Source organism: Pseudoliparis swirei, chromosome 8, assembly GCF_029220125.1.
Source record: "Pseudoliparis swirei isolate HS2019 ecotype Mariana Trench chromosome 8, NWPU_hadal_v1, whole genome shotgun sequence".
Taxonomy (NCBI): Eukaryota; Metazoa; Chordata; class Actinopteri; order Perciformes; family Liparidae; genus Pseudoliparis; species Pseudoliparis swirei.
In genome coordinates, this window is record NC_079395.1 from 16,862,159 (window position 1) to 16,888,692 (window position 26,534).

Sequence of the window (26,534 nt, forward strand, 5' to 3'; positions counted from 1 at the left end):
TGCAAACAGAGGACAAAAGGCTTGTCATTCTCTAGCTGGTGGCCACCATTTCTTTTGGCAGCAGTTGAATTAACTGCCTGAACAGCTGTAGCATAGCGAGCTAACTAAGCTAACAGGAGATATGTGAGTTAGTTGAAACATGGTAGACAGCTGACTTTTTAACCTTTTTAAAAGGTGTCTATAGGCATGTAAGTATTGGGTATATAAATTATTTGGTTCATTTATTTGTACAAAACATGTTAAGTTGCTTAGTTTGGTGGTAAGCTACCAAGAGCAGAAGCAGCTAACATTAGCGTGTCAATTAACCATGATGTCGGATACAGACATGAAGCAACAAGCGGAGGTCACACTTTAGAGAGAATATATTCCAGCTATATTCCAGGGATATACATGTTCAACCCTTCCTCTTGTATGTATTGAAACTCAAACTGCCCATTCACACAAAGTCAGCCTAATGTGCCGTAAAATATTAATACCTAAAGAGTTTTAGCATAACTTCAAAAAAGTTGCCCCGAGTCTTGTTTGCATTTGAGCTCTTGCAGTGTAGCTTCATTTGGCCTTCAGTGACTCTGAGTGAATTTACTATTTCTTTTGTTAAAACTTTTACCGTCACGGACGGAGCGTGGATATTTGATAGTGAGCATGACCATAATACTTGGGAAGTGCCGCAGACAATTTCATGATAGATTTCTTTTCAAATGAAGGATGGTGTTTTACCAGGGAACATTTATTTCCAACGTCATGCATTGTGATTTGGATCAAGGCACGACATCAAACGCTACTTCTCCACTCGTGCCTCGTAAAGGAATCACCGTTTGCTCTAATTTTTCACATTTTCTACTTTCCAACAGATGCCCAAGAGCCGTCAGTGCTGCGTATCTCTTTTTCAAGGATTGTGTAAATGTGCAACAACAACAAAATGTTCTAGTGTGACTTTTAGTGGGAAATCTCTTTATATTTTACAAAAGCACTTTGACCAAAAAGAGTCTTTAAAAATCAAATTACACTCTTTTCTTGAATGTCGATTCCTCTGACGCTGGTACAAAATATAGACTTTAAACTGCGCTGATTTTGGTGTTTGTCTGCAAAAGGAACTTTTTATTCCCTTTTTATAAAAGAAAAATGCAATTTCCATTCATCAGTCGCACTGATGCAGTGGTGCAGGGAGGGGAAATGAAGGTGGTGATTGGGGACTTGGGGAGCAGAAGGAAGAGGAGGTGACAGGGCTAGTCTCATCATGTCCGGCCTGTCTCTCTGTGCATGTGGACAAACCGTGTGGGGGATGATGGGGGACAAAGGAGGCGATTAGTTGGACCGAGCACTTGTAATACACTCTCGGGGGAGCAGTAAGTCAGGCTGCTCGATGCTGCAGCCAGGTTCACTGGGCAATTAAGAGGGCCGGGAGAGTCATAGTGGCTTAGCCTGATGCTCTGCAGCTCTGCGCCAGTGTTGAGAGTAGAGGGTCACTTTCATCCCCGATCAGTCCACCTGTGTGTCTTAATGCGCCCGTCCACACTGGCTGGACCAGCCGAGAACAGAGCCAAGGGGACAAGTGGGCCCAAAGCGGTACATGGGAGGAATTAGTCTCCCCTTTCCCCATCATTGTCTCTGACATATTCTTTGGCTTCCATCCCAGATCACTGGCAATATGTACATTTTTCTTTTTCCCCTCCTTGTTATCCCTGACTCCTTAATGAATTATTTATTGTGGGGGAGAGCGTGAAGATTATTTCCCTAGGAGTAAACATACCCAAAAAAGGAACGATGGCTGCAATAAAATGATATGAAAGGCATCACTTGCCCTTTTACTCAAATGGGTTTCAAAGTATAATGGGCCGCGCATCATTTTTTAACTTGCCGGGGCAAAAGGATTCTTAGGAAACACCTCTAATCAAAAGAGATGTATTTGGGTTGCAGGGGCCTTTGTTACAAACGCCATCATCATGAATTTGTGATACACAAACAATTGATCTTGGCTGTAATAATCCAGGCTGCTGCATAAAAGGAATCGATTACATCTTCTTACACATAACATTTGCGAATGCGGCTTGACATCCATGGTAGAGGAAGTTCAAACGCAGGTTTCTTATTTGCTGTTTTTTCCCAATTTTAGCGCAGTGTTTAATATTACCCGTGACTACCTGGTGATCAAAAACGACCAATAAAACCCTCAGTATTCTGGACGCATTTTAACAGTATAGCCTCAAGGCAATCCTTCAAAGGTGTTTTTTTGTTTTGGTCTCTCCACCAGTCTGCAAGATTACAAGAAGGAAGGCAGTGATGCCTTGAGGGGAACAATTTCCAACTTACCGGCAGCACATTCATGAGCACTCTCTCACCTAAAGGTCTTCAGAGAAATCTGTGCACCAATTTACAGCTTCCATGAGGGTGTGAACAATGGCTGTCCCTGAAATGAGAAATCAAGCTCTTTGTTACATTTAATGTATCTGGAGGAGAAAACATCAACCTCATAGAAAGATCCCAGGGTCCAGATTCAATAGCATTCATTGGCTCTCCTCGAGGATGTATAAGTCATTCATTTACAGTATTTCTCATTCATTCTGAAGTCCTACCGAGGATAGTCACACAAGTGCTCATTCTGACATGCTCGCTTCCAGTGTTTCAGGATTGCACGGGAGGGCAGCGATAGGTCAAAGCCGAGCGGCTGTTCATTGAAGTTGTACATAATAAAAGAAAGGGGTTGGGAAAGGGGGAGGAGGGGGTTCTGTGCATTAATAATTGATCAAAGAGCCGTTAAATCGAAATGTGTTTGCATCAATTAATCATCCCCCCCAGATGCCACTAATCAGCCGTTTCCATCGCAGCTCCATTGCAGAGCAGCAGACTACACCGGGTAGTGTTGGGCCATCCTTCATCATGTCTGTGCTCTTGGAGCCGGCCTCAAGTCTGTGACAGAGTGATTAAAACACTCTCGCCGTCCGGCGCTGCGGGCTCTATACCCGCCGACCCCTCGGCAGCTCGGCTGCAGTCTGCTCCGTGCTCAGCGTGACACTTGATTACCCTGTATCCACGCGGTATTGATATATTCGTTGAACTTCAACGGGGCGGTGAGGCGTTCGCGGTGACAGTTTCACTTCTTCAAAATGTTCAGTTCACTCACTGTCGGGCTCTACACAGTGGCCTGGTGTGTTCAGGGCTGCGTGTGCATATTAGTAGCTCGTGATGAGGTAGAAATAGAATTAAAAACCACGACTTTAAGAACTTTATGATACATCAGAATAAGGAGAAAACAAAAAGCAAAAAGGTTACAAAGTTTACCTTCAATGCATCATTTGACGAGCGCTCCCCTGCACGTGACCCAAATCCAAAAAGCCCACAGTGCTGCTGTGCACCGACTAACGCTTCAATAAGGGAACAGCTCTAAAGAGGTAGACATTGTGGAATTTATTACAAGTATTGAATTATTTTTTGCATCAATTCAATTCAGTTTATTTTGTACAGCCCAATATCACAAATTACAAATTTGCCTCAGAGGGCTTTACAATCTGTACACATAGACATCCCTGACCTTTGACCTCACATCGGATCAGGAAAAACTCCCAAGAAATAGAAAAAACCCTTTCATGGGGAAAATAAAGGGAAGAAACCTTCAGGAGAGCAACAGAGGAGGATCCCTCTCCAGGATGGACAGGTGAATAGATGTCATGTGACCAGAAGGAATCATTACAGAGTTACAACACATTCAATGAGTATGAATGGTTGGTAGGAGTCATGACCTCCAGACGATCCAGACCTCCTCACAGATGTATACAGAAGAACCAGAGGCACCACATATAACAATAACTCAGAGCTACTCCGATGTCACTCAAATGCAGCTTCCTGTGGAGCTGAGCTCCCTGTAGCAGCTTCCTGTTGAAGACACGATTGCAGGAGTTTTGAACATAGTGAACATATTTCCCCCAAAAAAAGAACAAACAACTGCGACTAACCTTCAGCTTTTATCTTCGAAATTCTGATGGACAGCCCCGAAAAGTATAAACCCGTACCCGTTACTGCCAAACACTGGTTGCTCGCAGTAAGATGATATTCAGTCGATGTATATGCATATTGTTGTGCACGTCGGCTTTCTATTTTAGTGCTATTTAACGGCACGAGTTGATTGATTCTCGTGAGGTTATGCAGACGAAGGCCGTTGTATTTGTTATCTGTGGGATGCATAAATTGCAAAGTGCCCATCGATGTCAGATAAATGAATATGTGGTCTGTCTGCGCCGCGGTTCATCACATCGTTCTTCTTGTTCACAGAGAGATGAACTCGTCTCACGGCAACAATTATAGTTGTAGTTGTCACACATTTCTTTTCATGTTGAAAGTCTTTCTGTGTCTTACCTAAGCAACCCGAGGACAGGGCCACGACAAATGAGCCGCGTTCCAGAGAGTCACCTCCATCTAATCCGCCTGGAATCAGAGCCCCCATCTTTAATTAAGGTTTATATTTACTGCATCAGTGAACACTCAGGTTTATCCAACACGGGATTATCTCCACTGACTCGGAGTGGCCACTCATGTAATAACCTTACAGGTAAGGCGGGCCTGCATGTGGACTTAGAGGACGTGATAGTCATTCCCACTAAGCCATGTTGGGAAATGTCCCTCTCATCTTTATTTAAGGTTTAATATCTCCAGTCTGTGTCTCGGACAGGCAAGAGTGACATTTCAATCAGCACCCCCCCCCCCCCCCCCCCCCGCAGAAAATTCGGATATCAGTCAGTCGCGCGCAATTCCAGGATGCTTTATTTTCATTGGTTGCTGGATTAAATCTTACCCAGATACAACAGATACGTTTTTTTTTCTGATTGGCTGTTGTGGAGCCCATTTCTTTTTTTTGATTGGCTGATAAGTGGCACCTCACAGCAGAACTCCAGGGGAGCGCTTGATTCCTCCACGGTGAGGGCAGCGCGGCCAGCTCATGTTTGCACGCTGCGGCACATTAAAACATTAAATGGCCGAGAGTTTTTTTCAGCGTGAGAAATACGATGTGTGGTGGGAGTGCGTGACGTAAGACCGAAATGCGTGAGTCTCACGCTCAATGCGTGACACTTGAGAGCCCTGACTTTGCTAGTTGTCATGAATTTTACTGGTCCAATGCAGCGGAGGCTTCATAAATCATAAGTGGTCTGACACATGAAGTTGTTGTGCACTTTATAAAAGTCAACAATTCGCGAGTTTTCATTGTTTCCCTTTTCATACATATTTTGTTTTTCGGCAGCGAGCTCAGGATTTAAACGGGATCCATTTTGCTTCCGATTGGTCCGTTGATCCTTCCTGTATTCTGTTGACAGTGTTGCTTTTGCAAAATGCCTTTGGTCTAATGATGAATTAAACATGAAATGTAAGACTATAAACAAGATTTCCCTCTGGAAAGTCTGTCATGTGCTGTCATACGCTAATGAATCTCTAGAACCAGCGTTCAGAGTTTACCATGAGAGAGTCGTCGGGTTCCAAAACAAATTCTCAACAGAGTCCTGATATGCTATCAGTTTATTAAATGCTTGGGGCTAAAGTATGAGTAGAAAATTGGCTGCTTACATCCAACCGACGCATCGGGGTCTTTTTTTCTTCACACCTGTCGAATGAATCTCATCCCGTAGCCGTGGTTGGTTCATGAACCCTGAATATACGGGATTTCTTCTTCTTCTTCTGGCTTTCTACACGCTGAGAAGTAGATTGTCTGATTGTGACTGAAAGCTGCAAAAAGCTACCGAGATGGGGGTTGATTTTTAAAATTGTAACTAAAAACACATCTTTTCCGACTATTTATGGATTAAAAAACAGATTAGCACTTCAGTGGCACTTAAATGGCACTCATGGTATTACTTATGGTATTACTCATGGTATTACTAATTGTATATGGTATTACTTGTGGTATTACTTGTGGTATTACTCATTGTATTATGGTATTACTTATGGTATTACTCATGGCATTACTCATGGTATTACTCGTGGTATTACTTATGGTATTACTCATGGTATTACGCGTGGTATTACTCATTGTATTATGGTATTACCTATGGTATTACTCATGGTATTACCTATGGTATTACTTATGGTATTACTCATGGTATTACTCATGATATTACCTATGGTATTACTCATGGTATTACTTATGGTATTACTCATTGTATTATGGTATTACTCATTGTATTACTTATGGTACTACTCGTGGTATTATGGTATTACTTATGGTATTACTCATGGTATTACTTGTGGTATTACTCATAATAATAATAATAATAATCATTTATTTTATATAGCGCTTCTCAAGACACTCGAAGTCGCTTTACAGTTCAGAGTCCAGTAGTCATACACACACAGTCATCCCGGTGGTGGTAAGCTACATCAGTAGCCACAGCTGCCCTGGGGCAGACTGACGGAAGCGTGGCAGCCAATCAGCGCCTCCGGCCCCTCCGACCACCACCAACATTCATTCACATCCATACGAACCGGGGTGAGGCTGCGGAGCATGTCTTTATGATGGTGGGGGAAACCGGAGTGCCCGGAGTAAACCCACGCAGGCACGAGGAGAACATGCAAACTCCACACAGAAAGGACCTGGGACGACCGGGATTCGAACCCAGGGCCTTCTTGCTGTGAGGCGACAGTGCTAACCACTGAGCCACCGTGCTGCCCAATACTCATGGTATTACTCATGGTATTACTTATGGTATTACTCATGCCATTAGTTATGGTATTACTCATGGTACTACTTATGGTATTACTCATTGTATTACTCATTGTATTACTTATGGTATTAGTCATGGTATTACTTATGGTATTACTTATTGTATTATGGTATTACTCATTGTATTATGGTATTACTTATGGTATTACTCATGGTATTATTCATTGTATTACTTATGGTATTACTCATGGTATTACTCATTATATTACTCATAGTATTATTCATGGTATTACTTATGGTATTACTCATTGTATTACTTATGGTATTAGTCATGGTATTACTTATGGTATTACTTATGGTATTACTCATGGTATTACGCATGGTATTATGGTATTACTCATGGTATTACTCATGGTATTACTTACGGTATTACTCATAGCATTACTTATGGTATTACTTATGGTATTACTCATTGTATTAATTATGGTATTACTCATGGTATTACTCATGTTATTACTCATGGTACAACTCATGGTATTATGGTATTACTCATGGTATTAATCATGCCATTACTTGTGGTATTACTCATGGCATTATTTTTGGTATTACTCATGGTACTACTTATGGTATTACTCATGGTATTACTCATGGTATTACTCATTGTATTATGGTATTACTCATGGTATTACTTATGGTATTACTCATGGTATTATGGTATTACTTATGGTATTACTCATGGTATTACCTATGGTATTACTCATAGTATGACTCATTGTATTACTTATGGTATTACTCATTGTATTACTTATGGTATTAGTCATGGTATTACGCATTGTATTATGGCATTACTCATTGTATTACTCATGGTATTACTTATGGTATAACTTATGTTACTCTTGTAGTTTGACTTTCTTGAATAAATGTTACTCTCTTGATTCTTGTTGTTCTGAGACAATAAGTGAATTCAACCTGAGTCACTCTGGATAAAAGCGTCTGCTAAATGACATGTCATTTAATGTAATGTAATAAAGTTGTAAGTGCCAGTTGATTTGGATCATTGTGGCCCCTCCCACCGACCTTGTTTGGTCTCGACTTTCAGACTTTTCTGTTTGATCCTAAACAAGCCTTGGTGTGACAGGAAGTGGTGGTCCAGATCAAGTTGGACCGTGTTCTGGTGTGTTTCTATAGTGTTACATTCGATTTCGTTTAGCCTACAATCATGCAGACAGCTACGGGGAGCAACTCAGGGTTAAGTGTCTGGCTCAAGGACACATCGACTAGGGCTATAGAGCCGGGGATCGAACCACCGATCCTCTGATTAAAAGAGGGACCTGCTAACCACACGGCTCTCAGCATGGCGATGGCGGAGTCGTGCTAACAGTGCAATCAACGGCAACAGTGTTAACCTGAGTGGGAATAAACATTTTAAAACATCAATAAAAAAAATGTAATAGCAAAGTCTCCTTTATTCAACCACAAGTTCTATTTAAAAGTCTGTGTGTCTGTCTTGGTGTTCTGTTATGACTTAATTATCATATAAATCCTATCCACTACTAAGGATGGACCAAATAATCCAAATCCCTTAATCTGTATATTTAGTATTTTAGGATTAGTGTTTAGTATTTAGTATTGTTATTGTGTTTTGTGTTTTCTTTTTATTTTTCTATTAATGCGCTGATGTGCACTGCTGCTGTGATCCTCAAAATGTCCCAACTGTGGGACTAATAAAGGAATATCTAATCTAATCTAATAAATGTTGTTTTTCACATCATTATTATCAGTATTTAAAATAATAATAACTGAAACACTGCGTGCAACACTTTAAAAAAAATGTATTAATAGAATATTCTGCTTGGATCCATATGTTGGACGCGGAGGGCAATCAAACTGCACCAGAAACAACATTTATTCATCCACAAGACATATTGATATTTTCCCCATGTTTAGGGTGACATTGTCATAGTATTTAATGATGGACAGTCCATTGAAAAAAATATACATATATATTGATTCAATTCACTCTACCACATCTTTAAAGGCGCAGTGATATCGGTGTAGGAAGAAGCAGTCGTTGGTCATCCTTTAATCATTCATATACAATTTGATCGCCAGTCATGATTATTGGTTTCTAGAACCTGCCGGCATTTACATCTGTGTGAAACGTTGTCTTACTCATTAGAGAAAGAAACTTGAGATGCTATTCTATTACATTTCTTCTGCATTTCCATTCCACACCGTCATTAAGCTGCCGTGTGGTCACAATAACTCTGCTTAACGGACACATTAGTGAGTCAGGTCACCAGGGTTACAACTTGGTAATAATTACATACACACACACCAACCACCTCCAGAACACATGTGTATGCATGAGGTCCCCAAACATGCACACTATGTGTGCACAGTCTGCGAAGGACACCAGGAGGACAACAGGAGGACACCAGGAGGGGATGTAGAGAGAGATAGAGGTCCGAATTAATACATCATTGAACCTTTTCTAACACTGTACATTAGTGACGCCATTACAGCTGTAATTATACTCATTAGCCTAATATCTCCTCCTCCATCCTGTACTGGAGTAAGATCCATCAGCGTATACCCTTTGGGATTCTTTGAACATATGGTGCATTTAACAATGTGGGATGAAAAATGTAAAAAAATTATAGTAACTTCAGATGGAGACAAAAATAAGTGTTTATCTGACCGTGCCTTCTGGAATGTATGGCATTCCCATTAACACCGACACAGAGAGAAAGAAAAGAGACGCTTTTTAAGATAATTGTTGCACAAGCCGAGTTATCGCTTCACCAATGTGTTGATTGTACACATCAAATCTGTTGCTGCGTTAATTGAAGGATATATTTTTTCTTTATCGCGGTTTCCTTAAGGAATGTAAGGTGTGTGTGTTCCAGATTGGAAGTGAAGTGTGCGCTCTCGCTTGCAGGCTTTATATTCAGAATTTGCCAATTCTCCTCGTCGAACCACCTCTCTCACCCTTTACTCACCCCCAACAACAGCTTGTGGGAATTAACCAGATCTTAACGTGTAATCTAACATGGCAAGGTCGACACACAATGAAGAGTAGCTGCTATCAACGTGTGGATCGACGGACGTATTTGGCTCATGCCAAGAGGCAGGCAAAAAAAACCTTGAGAATACATTACGGGATATAAATATATAAAAGAAAAAGTATGTCAAAAGAATTCTGAGTGCATTTCTCCGTGAGCTGGTAAATGGAAGAGAATAACTTCAAACCTCTATAGTTACAATACTTTAACATCAGTCTATTCGTGTCAGACGCACATGAATGAACGCGTGGTGAATGCAAGCAACTCTTTTCTGCTGGCGGTTTTCACCTTTTATATATTTTTACAGCCTTGTGATAGACATGCAACCTGTTCAAGGTGTACGCTTCTCTGTCTCAAAGCTGATGCATGCTGGGATAGGATCTAGCCCTATTGGGACCCTGAACAGTATAAGCTAGTATTGAAAATGGATGGATGGCTGGATGCAGTGGGGGGGGTTTTCTCGCAGAGAAGATTTGCGCTCTCTCCTCTGGGAATGACAGACAATCTGTTGTTAGGCTGCAGATATCCTCAAACATAAAAGTGTGTGTGTTTGTTATATTGTTATGTTACATTATAGGTTAGACAAAGGAGGCTTACCTTGCAAGCAGCAAAAGTCAATGAAAAGCGCACACGCACACACACACACACACGCACGTCTCAAACAAAGCCAGGACAATGTCATATTCATCTAAGTACAAGGCGGAGAGGGTTTGAAGTAGTGATCCATGACATCTCCACAGAAGCGGCTGCTGTTTATCTCATACTGCCACGCCACAGAGGAGGACGGCCTTCATGTCTCTGAGGCCGAGAACTAATATAAAGAAACAACAAATGGAGTTGAGAAACTTGGAGCGGTGGCGATGGCAAGTGAGCTGCAAACGCAATTATACCTCCACAAAGCACAATTATTTCTTCCACAGAGCCAGCCCGAAGCAACATGATTCCACTCTGAGCAGGTGAGCTTTCTTGTGAAAAAGCAGCGTGAGACGTGGCGGTCGCCAAGCAGACTTGGTTAATGAGCAAGGCAGCCTGATGACCTGAGAGCTTTTATGGACCACGCCGTAGCAAAGGGTGCTTTGGATGTATATTTCAGCCGGTAGAGTAAGATACATGGCGCCACGGCGGTGCAATTTAAGTCGTGTGTCTGAACTGGCTCGCAGGCTACTGATGAAAAAAAAGAACAGGAGAATAATTGTTTTAACTTTGGGGGGGGAAAAAAGACCAATTTGCTGAGGCTTTAGGCACATTTATGTTCCATGAGTCACCAGCACGCCTTGGATTCTCCACACACCGCTATAGCAAACCCTGTCGACTCTTAATGAGTGGTTTCATTGCTTAAATGGTCAGTTTGTCGACAGTGGGTTTGATATTTGAGATATTTTTTCTTGTAAATGTATTTATTTAATTGGCACAACCTTCAAATTACTTTTGAAATGCCAGCTCTTGCACCACAAAAGGCTCCATGTGAATAGCATCCAGGTGTTTGGACATCTATCAATGAGAGGTCGTCCTATCAAAAGGTCTGGGCGAAAAAAATGGAAAATAAACTGCTGTAATCAGCCCAATTATGTGTCCAGTGGCTGACATTCAAGAGAGCGTTAGAGAGACTGAGGGAGCCCGGACACAACATCCTCATTAAACGTTGTGTCTCAGGCTGTGAGCTGCGAGGCCTGACTCTTTGATTACACCCGAGCCGGGGACAAAGGCAATCCGAAAGAAAACTCCCCCCTCGCCACAATGATTAATACTACAGGAGCCGAGGCTTCCTCTGTGCTTTTTTGATCACATTAGATCATTTCTGTCATGGTGGGTTCCAAGATAAATAAATCAATATAACTGAATCTGAAAGTATAAAATACACTGCAAACACCATTCGGCAACATGGGAGGGCGTCGACTATAATCCTGTGATGTGAAACCTCAGCTGTCATTCGACACTTGACTTTGTTGAGTCTCGAGGTAATTGATCTGCAATGGAGGCCGTTTCTAAAGAGATTGCTGTGTGAATGCTTTATGTTGAACAGCTGACACTACACTGCATTGCTAGCTTTAAAAAGTTGCATAATGCCGATATGGTGGAACATTTTAACATTGTATGTTTTAAATGGAATATGACTTGAAAATGCAGCTGAAGCCGTATGAGATATTTGGCATAAGGGACGGATGGAGGATGAACAATCTAGAGTAAGCAATGAAATAAGTTAAAATGGGAGTTTTATAGAGCCAGGACTTAAATGAGCTTACGTGTACTGAGAAGGAGTTTTCTTTTCTTTTCATTGTCTTTGTTGGAATACGGATAAAACATCCACTGAGGTCTAAGCCCTGACATGAGTCGAACTATGAGCATTTCTGTTTTGGTTTCCTCTTGAGATAGAGTGACTGTCAGGGGCTGGCATTTTTTTTTTAAAGAAGGCTTATCCTGAGCTACTATGAAAGTTGTATTGTGAATGAAACAGCCTTATCCTCAGTTTTCTTTACAGATAGTTGGCTTCTTCTGGCTTTTATTCTTTTAACCAAAAAAACAAGGTCCGTTCCTAGCTTCCCTTTAGCATTTAGAGAGAGTTGTATGCTTTTTATTTTGGGGGAAAACAGCCTCCTGAGCTCCATGTTACATAAAGTTACTCTGAAGGACCTTTATTTTGAAGGGGTCTGCTAATAATATATATATATTGATATAATGTATATACAGTGGGTACGGAAAGTATTCAGACCCCTTTAAAATGTCCACTCTTTGTTTCATTGCAGCCATTTGCTCAAATAAAAAAAGTTCATTTTATTTCTCATGAATGTGACTCAGCACCCCATCTTAACAGAAAAAAACAGAAATGTAGAAATGTTTGCACGTTTATTAAAAAAGGAAAACTGAAATATCACATGGTCACACGTATTCAGACCCTTTGCTCAGAATGAGTAGAAGCCTTTTGAGCGAGTACAGCCAGAGTCTTCTTGGGACTGATGCAACAAGTTGTTCACATCTGGATTTGGGGATCCTCCGCCATTCTCCCTTGCAGATCCTCTCCAGTTCCGTCAGGTTGGATGGTGAACGTTGGTGGACAGACATGTTCAGGTCTCTCCAGAGATGCTCAATTGGGTTTATGTCAGGGCTCTGGCTGGGCCAGTCAAGAATGAGCACAGAGTTGTTGCGAAGCCACTCCTTTGTTATTTTAGCTGTGTGCTTATAGGGTCATTGTCCTGTTGGAAGGTGAACCTTCGGTCCAGTCTGAGGTCCAGAGCCCTCTGGAAGAGGTTTTCTTCCAGGATATCTCTTGGCCGCATTCATCTTTCCTTCAATGTCAACCAGTCGTCCTGTCCCTGCAGCTGAAAACACCCCCATAGCATGATGCTGCACCACGATGTCTCACTGTTGCAGACCCCTTCAAAATAAAGTTGTATATATATCTTAGACTGTTTCTTTTTTTTAAATTATATTTTTGGATTCACACCTTTGCATGTTAATCCATTTATTTAAGTTTGTTTTAACATTCTGGATAGATAACATATACAACAACATGACATTAAACTATTACATCAATTGACTTTAACACATCTACAATAAACACTAAATTAATTGTTTATGAGTTGAATATCAGCTGATAATTTTCCGTACACACAGCATTCATATTTAGTTTATTTCTCAAAACATACTTTTTTTGCCATGTTGTGCATGACTGTTGCAAACCAATAATTAAATACAAGGCAATTCACCACAAAATAAAAGTAGTTGTGAAGGTTTATCTATTGAGGAAGAGGAGGCAGGCCTTGTGGCTTCTTACTAAATTTAGGGTCAAAGGACAGATAACAAATAGGAAAAGAACAAGTAGTTGAATGTATTAAACCCAATGCACAAACGAGACATTGTGAGGAGTAATTACGGGCTTCATCCCCATAATAACAACGTGGACATACCATATATGACTATCTCATTTGTATATGGATATCTAATGAACTCCCTTGTTCAACATTTCTGTAGGAAAACATGCACTGCTTACATGTTCTCACTCCATAATCCATAATTGAAAACTAAATGTATGCATTATTACCTTTGCATTGAAGATGCGGAAGGTTATGTTTTGATCGCCGTGTATTTATTTATTTATTTATGATCTTTGTATGCGTGTTATTCGCATAACAAAAAAAGTTTTAAACCGAATCGCATGAAATTTGGTGGGATGATTGCTTATTATCCGGGGGCCATTTGATTCGATTTTGGGATCGATCGGGTCAAAGGTCAAGGTCAAGGTCATGGAAAGATCAAAATCTTCTTTTTACCATAGCGCGGTCAATTTTTATCCAATTGGCATGCAACTAATGCCAACATGTTCATAATTCAATGCCCAATCTTGTGATTTGCGAAGGTATGCGCTCTACCGAGTGCCCATTCTAGTTTGTTTCTGTTCGTGTGCACATGCGTGCTTTAGCTATAAATCATGAGTGTCATACATTAAAGGCACAAACTGAGGCTGCTGTGAAGAAGCCTGACGGTTGAAGTTCCTCTTGTGACTACGCAGCTCAATGTTACAAAGCGAGTGACCAATGCAGCAGATCACAAAGACGCTGAATTCTCCGTCAAGATACGAAACCGAAATGATGGGAAACGTTGTTCAGCTGCTGATGAGCCATCATTAACGTGTCAGCGTTGGAAGTGACATCAAACCAAAGTGGCGGAAAATTGCTCGACTTAAATGCACATTTAGACATAAAGTCGTGGCCTTATTAGTGGTTATATTATATCGGTGCATCGTGTACCGTGAGTTCTGTGAGTCTAACTGTGTTGCTTATCATTTGCGCACGAATGGGACATTAATTCTTAATTTGATTATTTTTAAATAGAAAATGAATTGGACTCCAATACGAACAAAGACAATTAAGCATGATGTGTTATTCGAAGTGGCTTAATATTGTGGCATATATATACATATATACATATAAATATATATATATATATAAATATGAATATATATTTATATTTTTATATATATATATATCTACATATATATTTATGTATGTTTGTCCTTGAATAAAGGGATCGTGAGGAGACTTTTCCATTCAATGTTTAGCTGTTACACTCGATTATTCCATTGGTTGTCGTCTAGTTAGTTACTCTTTGATTTTCCCATTTGTCACCATCCTCGCCGTCGAGAGAGGTTACAGAGTGTATACCGTTTTGAATTGTCTATTTATCACTCGCGATCGCAGGGCACAGGGAACACGCGGGCGGCCCGGTGAGGATGTGGTCAGGCAATTCTGTGTCCGTGGAGAGCGAGCCAGGGGAATTAATGGGTGGCTTCTGTTCATTGCTGTGAAAAATGATCTGTGAACGTTCTCCTGAAAGCAGACAAACAAAATGATGGAAAAGGTGTCAGGACTGTTACCGCTGCTGATTTCTGTGACCAGACTCTGGCCCCGGCCCTCATGCGGCTCCGGTTATAAGAGGCCTTGTGGTTTTGAGGAGCGGTGACCTTCACTGCTTTAAAGCCGTTCTGAATCAGGGACGAGGAAAATACCCTTCCCAAAATGCTTATTTCGCCTCTGCCTTTGCAGTGCTGCTGCGTTACTCTAAAACATCTTAATATGGCCATCAGGATGCTCTTTCACCCACACGGCATATACAGTTACTAAACACGTGAGTTTGGAACATCTGGAATCACTCACTTTCACTTTTTGGGGGTTTTTTTTGGTGAGAGAGAGAGAGAGTTGTTGGAGCAACCAGCGCGGTATGAATCTTGAAATAGGTTGGCAGGTGGCTGTAACATGATATGTATGGTAATCACTCAGCCACTGTGAAATATGAATGAATGTGACATATGAATATGGAGGAGCGCCATCCGCGCCTGCTGTTTCATGACACCTGGCCGGCGTAGCTGCTACTTTCGGCGAGTTTCTTCAAGTTCCCCTCGGCGATAAACCCGTACTTGCAGGCTGCACATCTTCATTTGTTCATTTGGCATCAGGCTTCTCTCTCCCACAATGCAGTTCACCTCGTTACCTGTTGGAGGATGACGCATAGATGCGAACACATTATTCTCCAGAATCTATTTTCAGACATATATATGATCGTTATACGGCATCGAAGCCTGTGGCGGAAATTAGTAATAACGAAAAAAAAGGAAATTAGATGTTTTTTTTCCATTTTGTTTGATCAAGAACCATCTCGGGGGAGCTGTTCGGCTTCTCCGCTGCCCGTCAGTTAGCAGGCGAGCAGCGAGAAGATCACAGGAGTAGAAATGAAAGCTCAAACCGTTGAGTAATTATTCAAATTGTGAAACTTTAAAGTTTCCCGAGCAGAAGCTCACACTCCGTCAGTGTCTCTCCGCGCAAGGGGATGTTAGCTAGCGGCAGGTTAGCTAGCGACAGACAGCCGCGGCCTCCTCCTTGTTGACTGGTTTCTATAATCTCTGCTGCGTCTTAATCACTGTCTGAGTAGGCTACTCACGGAGGGCTTCGGGTTTAATGGAGGGAAGAAAAAAAAATCATCTGATGGTGTGAATTATTAATTTAGAGAAATTAAATCTATTTGGCCCCGAGATTGATACGCAAGCTAACGGTAAGCGGCGCCCTGCAGCTAACGGTGCTAGCCCGATGCTTTCTGCTTGCCATCACAGCCCACCGGGTCACGGGCCAGTGGAACATGTCAGATAAACATCACACTGGGAATGAGCTTCCACCTTCTCTCCCTCTCTCACTCTCTCTCTCCCCCTCTCTCTCTCAGGCGGTATGAGTGGTTCAAGAATAGCACTGGAGATAAAGCCGCTTATTTGAAGTGACACGAGAGTCAAAAGGTCAACTGAAAACACACAAGGTTAGAACGGGCCGACGCGGCGCCGAGTGGATCGGATGTGTGGCGCGAGTCTCGCTCTTAATTCAAACGCCGTGCCGCGTGTTATCGTGCCTCCACCGACACCTCCGCTGCCGCTTGTGTTATGCGCGCCGCAATAAAGGAGGGACGCGCACATGGAAGGAACCGAAACCAGAGTGCTTGGATTTGTGCTAAAGAAACACGGAGCTGAGGCTCGGCTCACTTCCAGCCGTCTCAATTCACACCTTCGCGCAAACATTCACAAAAGCTTGTCGTAATTTCCTGTGAGACCCTTAAAAAAGATACACACACACGCGCACGCACACACAGTCGGTAACGGCTCTCACTGCAGACTGCTCTTCGAAATCACAGGAGGCTAGCTCGGATATTTCATTCTTCGCTGTACATTTCTCTGCTCATCGACCGGTGGGAGAAAGTAGCCGGTGAAACATCTCTTCCAATTTCATGACGTATTACACAGACTGCAAGTGGGACTTCCGCTAGCTAACATTTTTTTGTCGGATGTAATAGCTTTTTGTCATAGGAGATATAAAAATGAATTACCTTACTTCTCAGGTATTATGCAGTGGTGGGAAGTATTGAGGTAAAATGGAGTATTCAGGTATACTCTATTTTCTGATGCCATGACACTATGTACTTATAAAGGCATCAGTATTGATTATTTATCAAGAAAATAAAAGGGCCATTTTGTGAAATAAAAACCTTGTTGCTTTTGATGAATTGTGAATCGTGGACTTGACAACATCCCACATGTATTGTGCGTCCCCTTGTTCCACCTCTCCATTGCAGCTTTATGATGGCCTAACCGAGTCCCATATTAAAGCTCCTGCTTTTTATACACATTTCAGGCTGAAATATGTTGCGTCTCCACCAGAACGTAGAGTACCGCGGGAATGGACAAGGCGTAACTGTTAGGTGATGCAAGGTTTGGACCCAAACGCAGCAGGCAGAGTTCTCAAAAAACACAGGATTTATTATTAATCACTAGCAGGAACGGGGACAAAAACCAGACAGGAACAAATCGAACAGACACAGAACAAGCAGAAAGACACGGGCTAAATACACTGGGGAAACGAGACAGGTGGAAACAATCAGGGCGTGGCTGGGGACAATCAGGACCGAAACAGACAAGCACAGGGAAGGAAGCGCAGGGAAACAGGAAACGAGACAGGGACTTCAAAACAAAACAGGAAACACTCCAAATCATAACAGTAACGCCAATTCGTAGGTTTAAGAATCATCCAAATTCATAAAACCATACCAAATATGTATAATCTCTCTCTAAAGGTCATCACAGGTTCTTCAGCCCCATCTTTTCACCTTAAATTCTTCTTCTCCGGTCTCAGATGAAAAAGCGGAGTTTTCCGCTCCACATCCTCAGGACTACCTCATTGCTGTGCGGACCGAGTACTGCCCGGGCCGGCTGCCTGGAGCAGGGATGAGCTACTGTAAGGGCTTTCTGGTTCCTCCTCCTCCTCCTCCTCCTCCCCTCCTTTCTCCCTGGCATTCACACGAGGTGGCAGCCGGTGATCATGGCAACGGCAAGGTCTTCTGGCGGGGGCCGGTCAGGTCTAGACTGGTCCAAGACTCAGTAGACTGCTGGCCGCAGTGCTAAGGCGCTGTGTTTAATTAGGCCCATCCTGCTGAGCTGCTGCTGTTTATTTCCCCTGTGACACTCCGCTGATCCCCGCTGAGCAGCCGGACAGAGAGAGAGACAGAGAATCACTTCGCAAACACGACTGCGGAAAAGCACCGAGACACTAACTGCTATACAGACACTCCCCACACCCAAATACAGCAACACTCTCTCATATGACCGACCTATACTTATACACGTTCATATTCCTTCGGATTTACTCTGTGCACACACCACCACTTTGCAAAGAGGCAGTATGGCAGCTCACAGTGCTCAGCCAGTGATCCTCTGGTCTTAGCCTCCCACATCCTCACACTGCAGCAGGAGTCCCTCACCTCTTTGAAAAACACCTCAAGCGCCCGAGGAAGCTGAAAGTGTGCGCTTTGATATCAGCTCTGTCATCTTTTGGGCGCCCGATCAAGCGTCTAATGAATTAGTTTTCCTGTTAGGGGAGAAAATCTAGCGTTGAAAGACCGTCGTTGGTCATTTTGGGAAATACACTTCGCTTACGCGCTGAGTTAGAGGAGCAGATCGATACCACTCTCTTGTGTGTGCGGTAAATGTGAAACTACAGCCAGCAGCCCATTAGCTTAGCACGAAGATGGAAACGGGGACGACAGCTCTGTCCAACTTCAGGTTGGAAGCTTTGTGCAGATTGAAAACAAACAAGATATTGTGTCAGTGAGCTTTAAAACCACATCAGCGTTTGGTAGTATAAGGATATTCTGAAACTGGGCACTTCGCAAATGATGGAAAACAGGCTTCCGGACGCGCGTGAATTAAGTTATCAACATTTAATGGCAGGAAGTGTAAAACAAACATTCAAGGCCTCACGATCGTGGTCTTCATCATCCGGCTCCTCAGCCTTTCGGTGTCGGGGTACCTGCGAAAGAGAGCGCTATCCCTAATCCACAAAGTCTTAGACTCAAAATCAGCCAATCCTCACTCTCAAGGTTGAGTCCAGCCTTTAACACCTTGTGATTGGTTCAAAGTCCCGCTAGAACAATGGAGGGGTCGAATGTCACTGGCCCCGGGTCAAAACGTCATTTCCGGTCAAGTCGCTAAACAAGTATTTTCACAATAAAAGTCCCGTCTTGTTATTGTCCGTATTAAAGTCACTTTCACAATAAAAGTCCCGTCTATTATTGTAAGTCACTTCACGGAATTCAACCGGCTTCGACAATCTATAATACTAACACAGTCACTCTCATGCAACATACATTAATTCCTGCCATTTACATTTGCATAGAGTAAACATTACCCCTATGCTTCATAATACATTAATAACAATATCAATATTCTCCCTAATATTTCCTATTATAATATATTTATAAATGTATTAATTTAAAGCATAAGACCTCTGCACATGTTATCAAAATAAACTATTACAACCTAACAGTAGCGACACCTGAACACCACCAAAAAGGCTAAATCTCATCTCCGTCTTCTTCTCTGTTGGCATCACGGCCAACATCTGGAAAGGAGTGGGACGGTCAGGATGTCGCAGTGAGAGAGAGTGGACCCAAACGCCAACAACGTTTCCACTGAAGATTTAATCCTTTACTCAAAACAGGTCAAGGACAACCACAAACTAAACAATAACACAAACACGAATGAAACGGTTCGAACACAGGGAATGAGACAAACAGGGTTTAAAGACACATGTGATTGGACACCGAGGAACGAGACACAGGTGGACACAATGAGGGCGGGGCTAGCAATCACACAGAAGGAAACAATCAGGAACAGGACAGACAAGCACAGGGACGGGAAGTGCAGGGAAACAGAGGACACGAGAGACAGGGACTTCAAAATAAGACACAAAAACTCCGGATCGTGACAGGGACAGACCATTCACTGGACCAGATCATTATTTCAGGGTCACGACGTAGTCTGAAAGAATCAACACAAGTTCCGGTTAATGCCAACAGGCGTGCCGTCAAACATTGACGCCTATATTGTCGTTTAAAATGAACAAATCTGCAGAAAGCTCGACAACAGAGCTGGAGGTGGTGTTGCAGAGGGATCCTCCTCTGTTGCTCTCCTGAAGCTTTCTTTCCTTTTCTTTTCCCTGTGAAAGGTTTTTTTTCTATTTCTTGGGAGTTTTTCCTGATCCAATGTGAGGTCAAAGGTCAGGGATGTTGTATGTGTACAGATTGTAAAGCCCACTGAGGCAAATTAGTATTTTGTAATAATGGGCTATGCAAAATAAACTGAATTGAATTGAATCTTTGCATTTATTTCTCTCTCAGTATTTCTCATTGCAAGATTTTGTCAGAAAGCTACATGAACACATGATGTGAGTGCATATGTATCCTCATCAAGGTTCTCTTACTTTTCAATGGCAACAACTGTCGATTTCCACTCGCTACACATCCGTTCGTCTTTGCAGGGAACTCAGTTAGGTTGAGGCGACAAAATCCCTTTGTTAGTTTTAGGAACAGAAACCTCGGGTTCATAACCCCAGAAACTGCGTTGCTGAAGTTACGTGGCAAAACCTCAACGTTAACTTCTCGTTTCACACGGGAAGATAGTCGTTTATTGAACTCTGACCTCCGTGTGTGTGCCCTTCATGGCCTTTATGCTCCTTGTTTAAAGTTACATGGGTAACATCACAAAAAATGTCGAGGGATATCTACAGATTATGCAACAATAATTTTCCTAAGTATCGCTGGACGAGAACTAGGGTGTAAAGAATATGGTATCAATGCACTGATTGCTATTGTGACATGTCTTGATGCCCCCCCCACACACACACACACACACACACTCTCCTCACAGTTCGGCACGTGTGTGTACCAGGCGCGTCTCTAGGATTTGGATATATCCGGGGCTTAGCCAGTGCGAGCGTTGTCGACAAAGGGGCAGAGCGTTATGGGAGCGGCGGCGCTGGGCTTAGCCCAGAAGAGTGAAGCAGCGAAATTTGTAGACATGTTTTGGGTGAATGACGTCACGTGCGACCTGGTGGTGTTAACCACTTGTGTACCAAATCTTTTTTTTTTTTTTGGTTGAAAACATTCGGGGCTAATGAAAAAACATTCGGGGCTTTAGCCCCGGGTTTTTTAGCCTAGGGACGCCACTGGTGTGTACTGTGTGGATTAATTACACATTTTTACGTAAACCATCACACAGTTCAATAAAGTTTTACTGACGATCGTTATCCATCAATATTCCGTCAATTATGCGTTGGGCTACATTTCAGGCTCTGTGAGTGTTGAGCGCAGGTAAATTATTAAACATTATCATGATGTGTTCACATGTAATCTTGCAAGATTTTGTTGTGATGACACATTTTAATAACTGCAGATTGTTTTCTTGCATTAATACAAAATACATATTCGAGATGAATTGTGTCCCGTTAAACTTCCCAACACTAGCTCAGAGCAGATTATGATGCATCATGTAAACTACAAGTTACAAGACTTATTTTCATCAATAAAAATACAACCTGGTTTTTTCCTTAGCATTTTTATTATGTATTTATGAAAATAAATACACCATTACTTAGCAGAGTAAAAGGACAACATGTAGATGTGTTGATGATTCACAGACGTCATGGATTTTGCGAATAAAGACGTGTGGAGCCTCGTCGGCCAGCTGCTAGAACCAAACAACTAAATAATATCGCAGCAAGAAAACTGCATGAGGAATCTCTAAAAGTTATATTCTCTCCCTTTTATCTTTTGTGCTGATCCGATCTGTGATCCCATCCGTGACTCTGATCCGTGATCCCAATCCGAACCGTGAGTTTCATGATCCGTTGCACCACTCATACACACACACTACACACTACACGACTCACAAACACGACTAAACACATCGTATAGGGGCAAGCCGTGTCTCTCCGGAACAAAAATCAATCCATGAAAAAAAAGTCAAACGTATAGCCCCTGACAGAATAGGCCTCGGGCATGCAAGTGTCTCGAGGGGTTTGGGGGGGGGGGGGGGACAGAAGCTCCATTGAGTTGTTTGAAGCATCAGCTGTTTGTGTGGCTCCGGTGAACTGGGGGATAATTGCTGGATCTGCAGCGGGTCTCTATGCGGCAGGGAGAAGCATCAGGTCAGCACAACGCAGACGGATGGACTGTCAGAACCGCTCGGTACCAGAGCGCTCACAGTGGAGGACGCCCGGTCCCGTTGTGCAGTTTGAGCAGCTTAGCTGGACAAGTCCGGCCGGAGCGAAGACCGAGCAACAGAGCAACGTGCTGGCCGCGCGCTCCTCATGGCATGGTCGGAAATCAGTTTGACTGTCTGGCTCCTCCCACGCCGGGAAGGAGGACTGGAGGAGCAGCCATATGCTGCGGGCCGGATCCTCTCAGACACAGGCACACACATGCACACGCACACACACACAGAACTACACACAAACACACGCACACACGCACACATACAAAACTATACACAAACACACATCGGACACACACACATACAAAACTACACACAAACACACGCACACACATACACACACAGAGGAGACACGCACGCGCACACACACATACAAAACTACACACACAACTACACGCACACACACACATGCGCACACACACACATGCACAAACACACACATATTATTTAGGGGAGAAATATGATTGATTTCCTGTCATGTTTTTATATCTGCCCTCTAGTTGTAATGTCGGTTTAAAGCTGCAGACATGGAAGGAGAACATGAAAGTGGCTTTTTTTACGGTTATAATGGAAAAATATCAATACCAAGGTTATTTAGGGTTGAGAAGCTCGCAAATCTTTACTTCAGCTTCAGGTGTTTAATTGCTGTTACATTGTCAAATTGACCCTTCGCTAAGTCCCGCCCCTTCAATGCAGCCTGGCCAATCGTAGCATGACAAATGCCAGATCCATGTCGCACAGCATTAACGCCGCTGAAGGTGTGGTGGGGCGCTGTGGGCTTCAAGCTTCTATATTTATCTTTTTAACTGGTTGTTGCTGCTGAATCAGTTCGAACGCCGTAAACCCTGAATATTGGAGACCCTTCTCGCTTCTCTCTAAAATCACATTTTTGGTATTTCCCTCAAATAAAGGATATTTATTCAAAGAGTGTAGTTGTAAATGTGTGGGCCCCATGGCGGCTCTAACAGCTTGGCGGACTAGCAGCAGGGGACGGGGCCCAGCGAAGGGTTAATTGCAATTAGTTTTTTGGGTTCTGGCGGGGGTGGTTCCCTTGGCCCTTAAGATAAGAAGAGAATAATAACAATTTCTCCTGTTTACCCGTCTTATACCCACCTGGCGTCATTGTGTCTATATGATAAATTGACTTAAAGCAGCGAAAAGGACATGCAGGAATTCTTCTGAAATGCACAGCTGTGCTCATATCAGTTGTATATGAAGTGGAATTCAATTCAATTCAATTCAGTTTATTTGTATAGCCCAATTTCACAAATTACAAATTTGTCTTACAATCTGTGAGAGCAACAGAGGAGGATCCTCTCCAGGATGGACAGAACAATAGATGTAATGTCAGAAGGACAGATTTAGAGTTAAAGCATATTCACGATGGAGACTCCACGATCCATCAGGCAGATGGCGGCAGACGATCCATCAGGCAGGACTTCCGGGAGAAAGCAGAGTTAGTAAGAGAGAAAAACAGCTATAAGCCTATACCTGATTCAGAGAGGAAGGTCTTAAGTCTACTCTAAACGAGGTGATGTCTGCCTCAGGAGGCCCCTCACAGGTGAGGGGCCTCCTTGTCACCGTCACCTGTGATGGACTCGTCAGACTCCAAATCACCAGGCTAATGGAGAGATCGCCCTGTGGGGTACAAAGGAGAGATATTGTTGCACGAAATGGAAGGCCACTTATTTGTGGTGTTAATGTATCAGAGAGGAGCTCATTTGTCCGTCACTTGGTGTGCTTGACTGGAGGTGTTGGAGATTAGCCGTGGAGTCAATGTGACCTTTTGTTTCCGTCGTTGCCGTTTCATTATCACTGTCTCTGGTATGCGTCGCGGAAGCGAGTGAGACCGTGAACTCGGTTTAAAGAGGTCCTCGGCAGCAGCGGCGTTCCTGTACGATGACAAAGTGAAGGAGAACGACTCGGGGAAGGAGCTGATTGCTGCTGGTGTTTACTTAACCTGATTAAAAACACACACACACACACACACTTATCACTGCACGGGCATGTGGGACCAGTTATGATTTGGAAAACGGGAATGTGGCTCTCGTGGTGTTTGTTTGCTTTAGCCTGTCATCTCAAAATATAATGAATATAGAACAGATAAGAAAATATGAGATGGATGGTTCCCTGGAAGGTCTCACAGCCCCGCGCATTAAAACGAAAAAAGAAAACAAATGATAATCGACAATCCCCAAGGTAGTATCATGGTATCCATGATAGGACGCTGAAAAAGACTAAACATGTGCTCAGCGCTTTGACAGGCGTCACGATCCGAAGCCAAAACAGATTCATAGCGCAAAATACAAACCCCTATTGCCAAATGTTTGTAAAGATTAGCCACAGTCTAGCTGGCAGTTTAACTATTTTGTAATCGCACATCATCAGCGACGCTCTAAGTGCACATCTGTGTGTCTTTTGTGTGGCGAATGAAGCCCATTGTCGAATACCCCTTTTTTCTCCATGTCATCAGAGTTCAGGGCAACACTGTTGGCTTTCCAGAATGATTGGAGGGAGAAAAAAAGAAAAGGAAAGAGAAGAGGGGAGAAGATTAACTGGGCCAAGCAAACAATCTCAGCGTGATCAAAGCTGCTGAGTGGAAGAGAACACTGTGTGCCATTATCGGAGAGGGGCGGGAAGAACGCAAACGTCCTCCTCTGCAGTTCACTGGACGGAATGGGTGGGCGGGATGTGTGTGTGTGTGTGTGGGGGGGGGGGGGGGTGCAGTTACATACCATTAATCGTAACCAGCAGACTATAATGCCGAGCGATGGCGGCTGTAACTGCACGCATCACCTGAGGTGTGACAACAGGAAGGATGTCAGAGGTCGCGGCCATCGCCACCACCGTGCATTGCAATCCAACCCGACATTGCAGCCACCGACGTTGGGAGTCCCGTTTGCAATCTGCCCGCTCGAGCATATAATCACGGCGTTTCCCAACCCGCAGTGAGCTTTGCCGGTAGAGCGGAGGCAAAGTTCAGCGGGCGGCTCCAGCGTCGGGCCTAATGGTGGCACCTCGGGATGAGGAGCAGGCCAAGTGAAAAGCCGGTAATGGGGGGGTTCATTATTCACTGGGTGGGATTTACAGAGAGACATCTGGCGTCAGAGCATGTGAAGCTGTAAATAACTTGTATTTATTTGAATCCGAGCGTATGATGTCATCCCCTTTCCTCTTAATACAGCGCAGCTTGAGGTGTGGATTTAAATCACCTCAATTAGGGTTTTACTATATGGTTTAGTGAAAGGCAATATGTGTTGCCAAATATTTGTTGGACCAAAAAGGAGTGCTGAGAAACTCAAAAGTTTCAATCTATGATAAATCTTTGTGTGAAAACACCTACAATTCCAAGGGCAATAAATTATGGATTTGACCTTTAGGGCTATATTTTGGGTTCTTACTTATTTATTTATTATTTAATACTGCATTAAAACATGAAATAATATAGGGAAAACATGAACGCGTGCTCACTGTTATGCAGTAAATATTGACAATCAAGAAATAACATCATGTCTTCACATCAAGGAGGAATTTGATTATTCACTGAATAAATATGACGTTTGATTTTTAGAACAGAACTATGTCTACGAAATCAATATTAAGCATGTTTGTTCTTGTGTTCTCTTTCTTCATCTATTTTGTGTAAATACATGCGTATTAGAGATGGAACAATATCGGATTGTATTGCAGGTTGCGGAAAAAAACACTTTTCATAAATTGATCGTGGGGAATTACCATTATCAGGATAATTCTATTATTGCCACATGGGTGACTTGAAGGAACTGGGAAGCTCATAGAGTTTTATTAAAAAGAAAGGAAATGCCATGGGAAAACAATGCTGTTTAAAAAAGAATGTTTTATCCTTATGACCTTATGATTTGTGATTATGGATTCATGATTTTTGTTTTGTTTACACACTACTAAGAATGCACTGTGATGCATTTAAAATATTAGTTTCTTAACAATAAGTCAGGTAAAGTGATGTTTTTATCGGGGATAATATTGTAAATCTAAATTATTTTGGCCTGGAAAATGGTGAAAATGTATTTTTCATTTCATCCCATACCTGTTTATACATTGTGTATCGCGCTGTTGACATAAATGCATACGAGCTAATTTTAAGCGGACACTTCTGGGTCGGTTCCTCTGCAAGATTCTCATCCAATCTCTTCTCTCTCTGTACAATTAAAACACCGCTCAGGAATACTGCACCGTGCCCCAACTATAGTTCTCGAAATGTTCCCGGCAT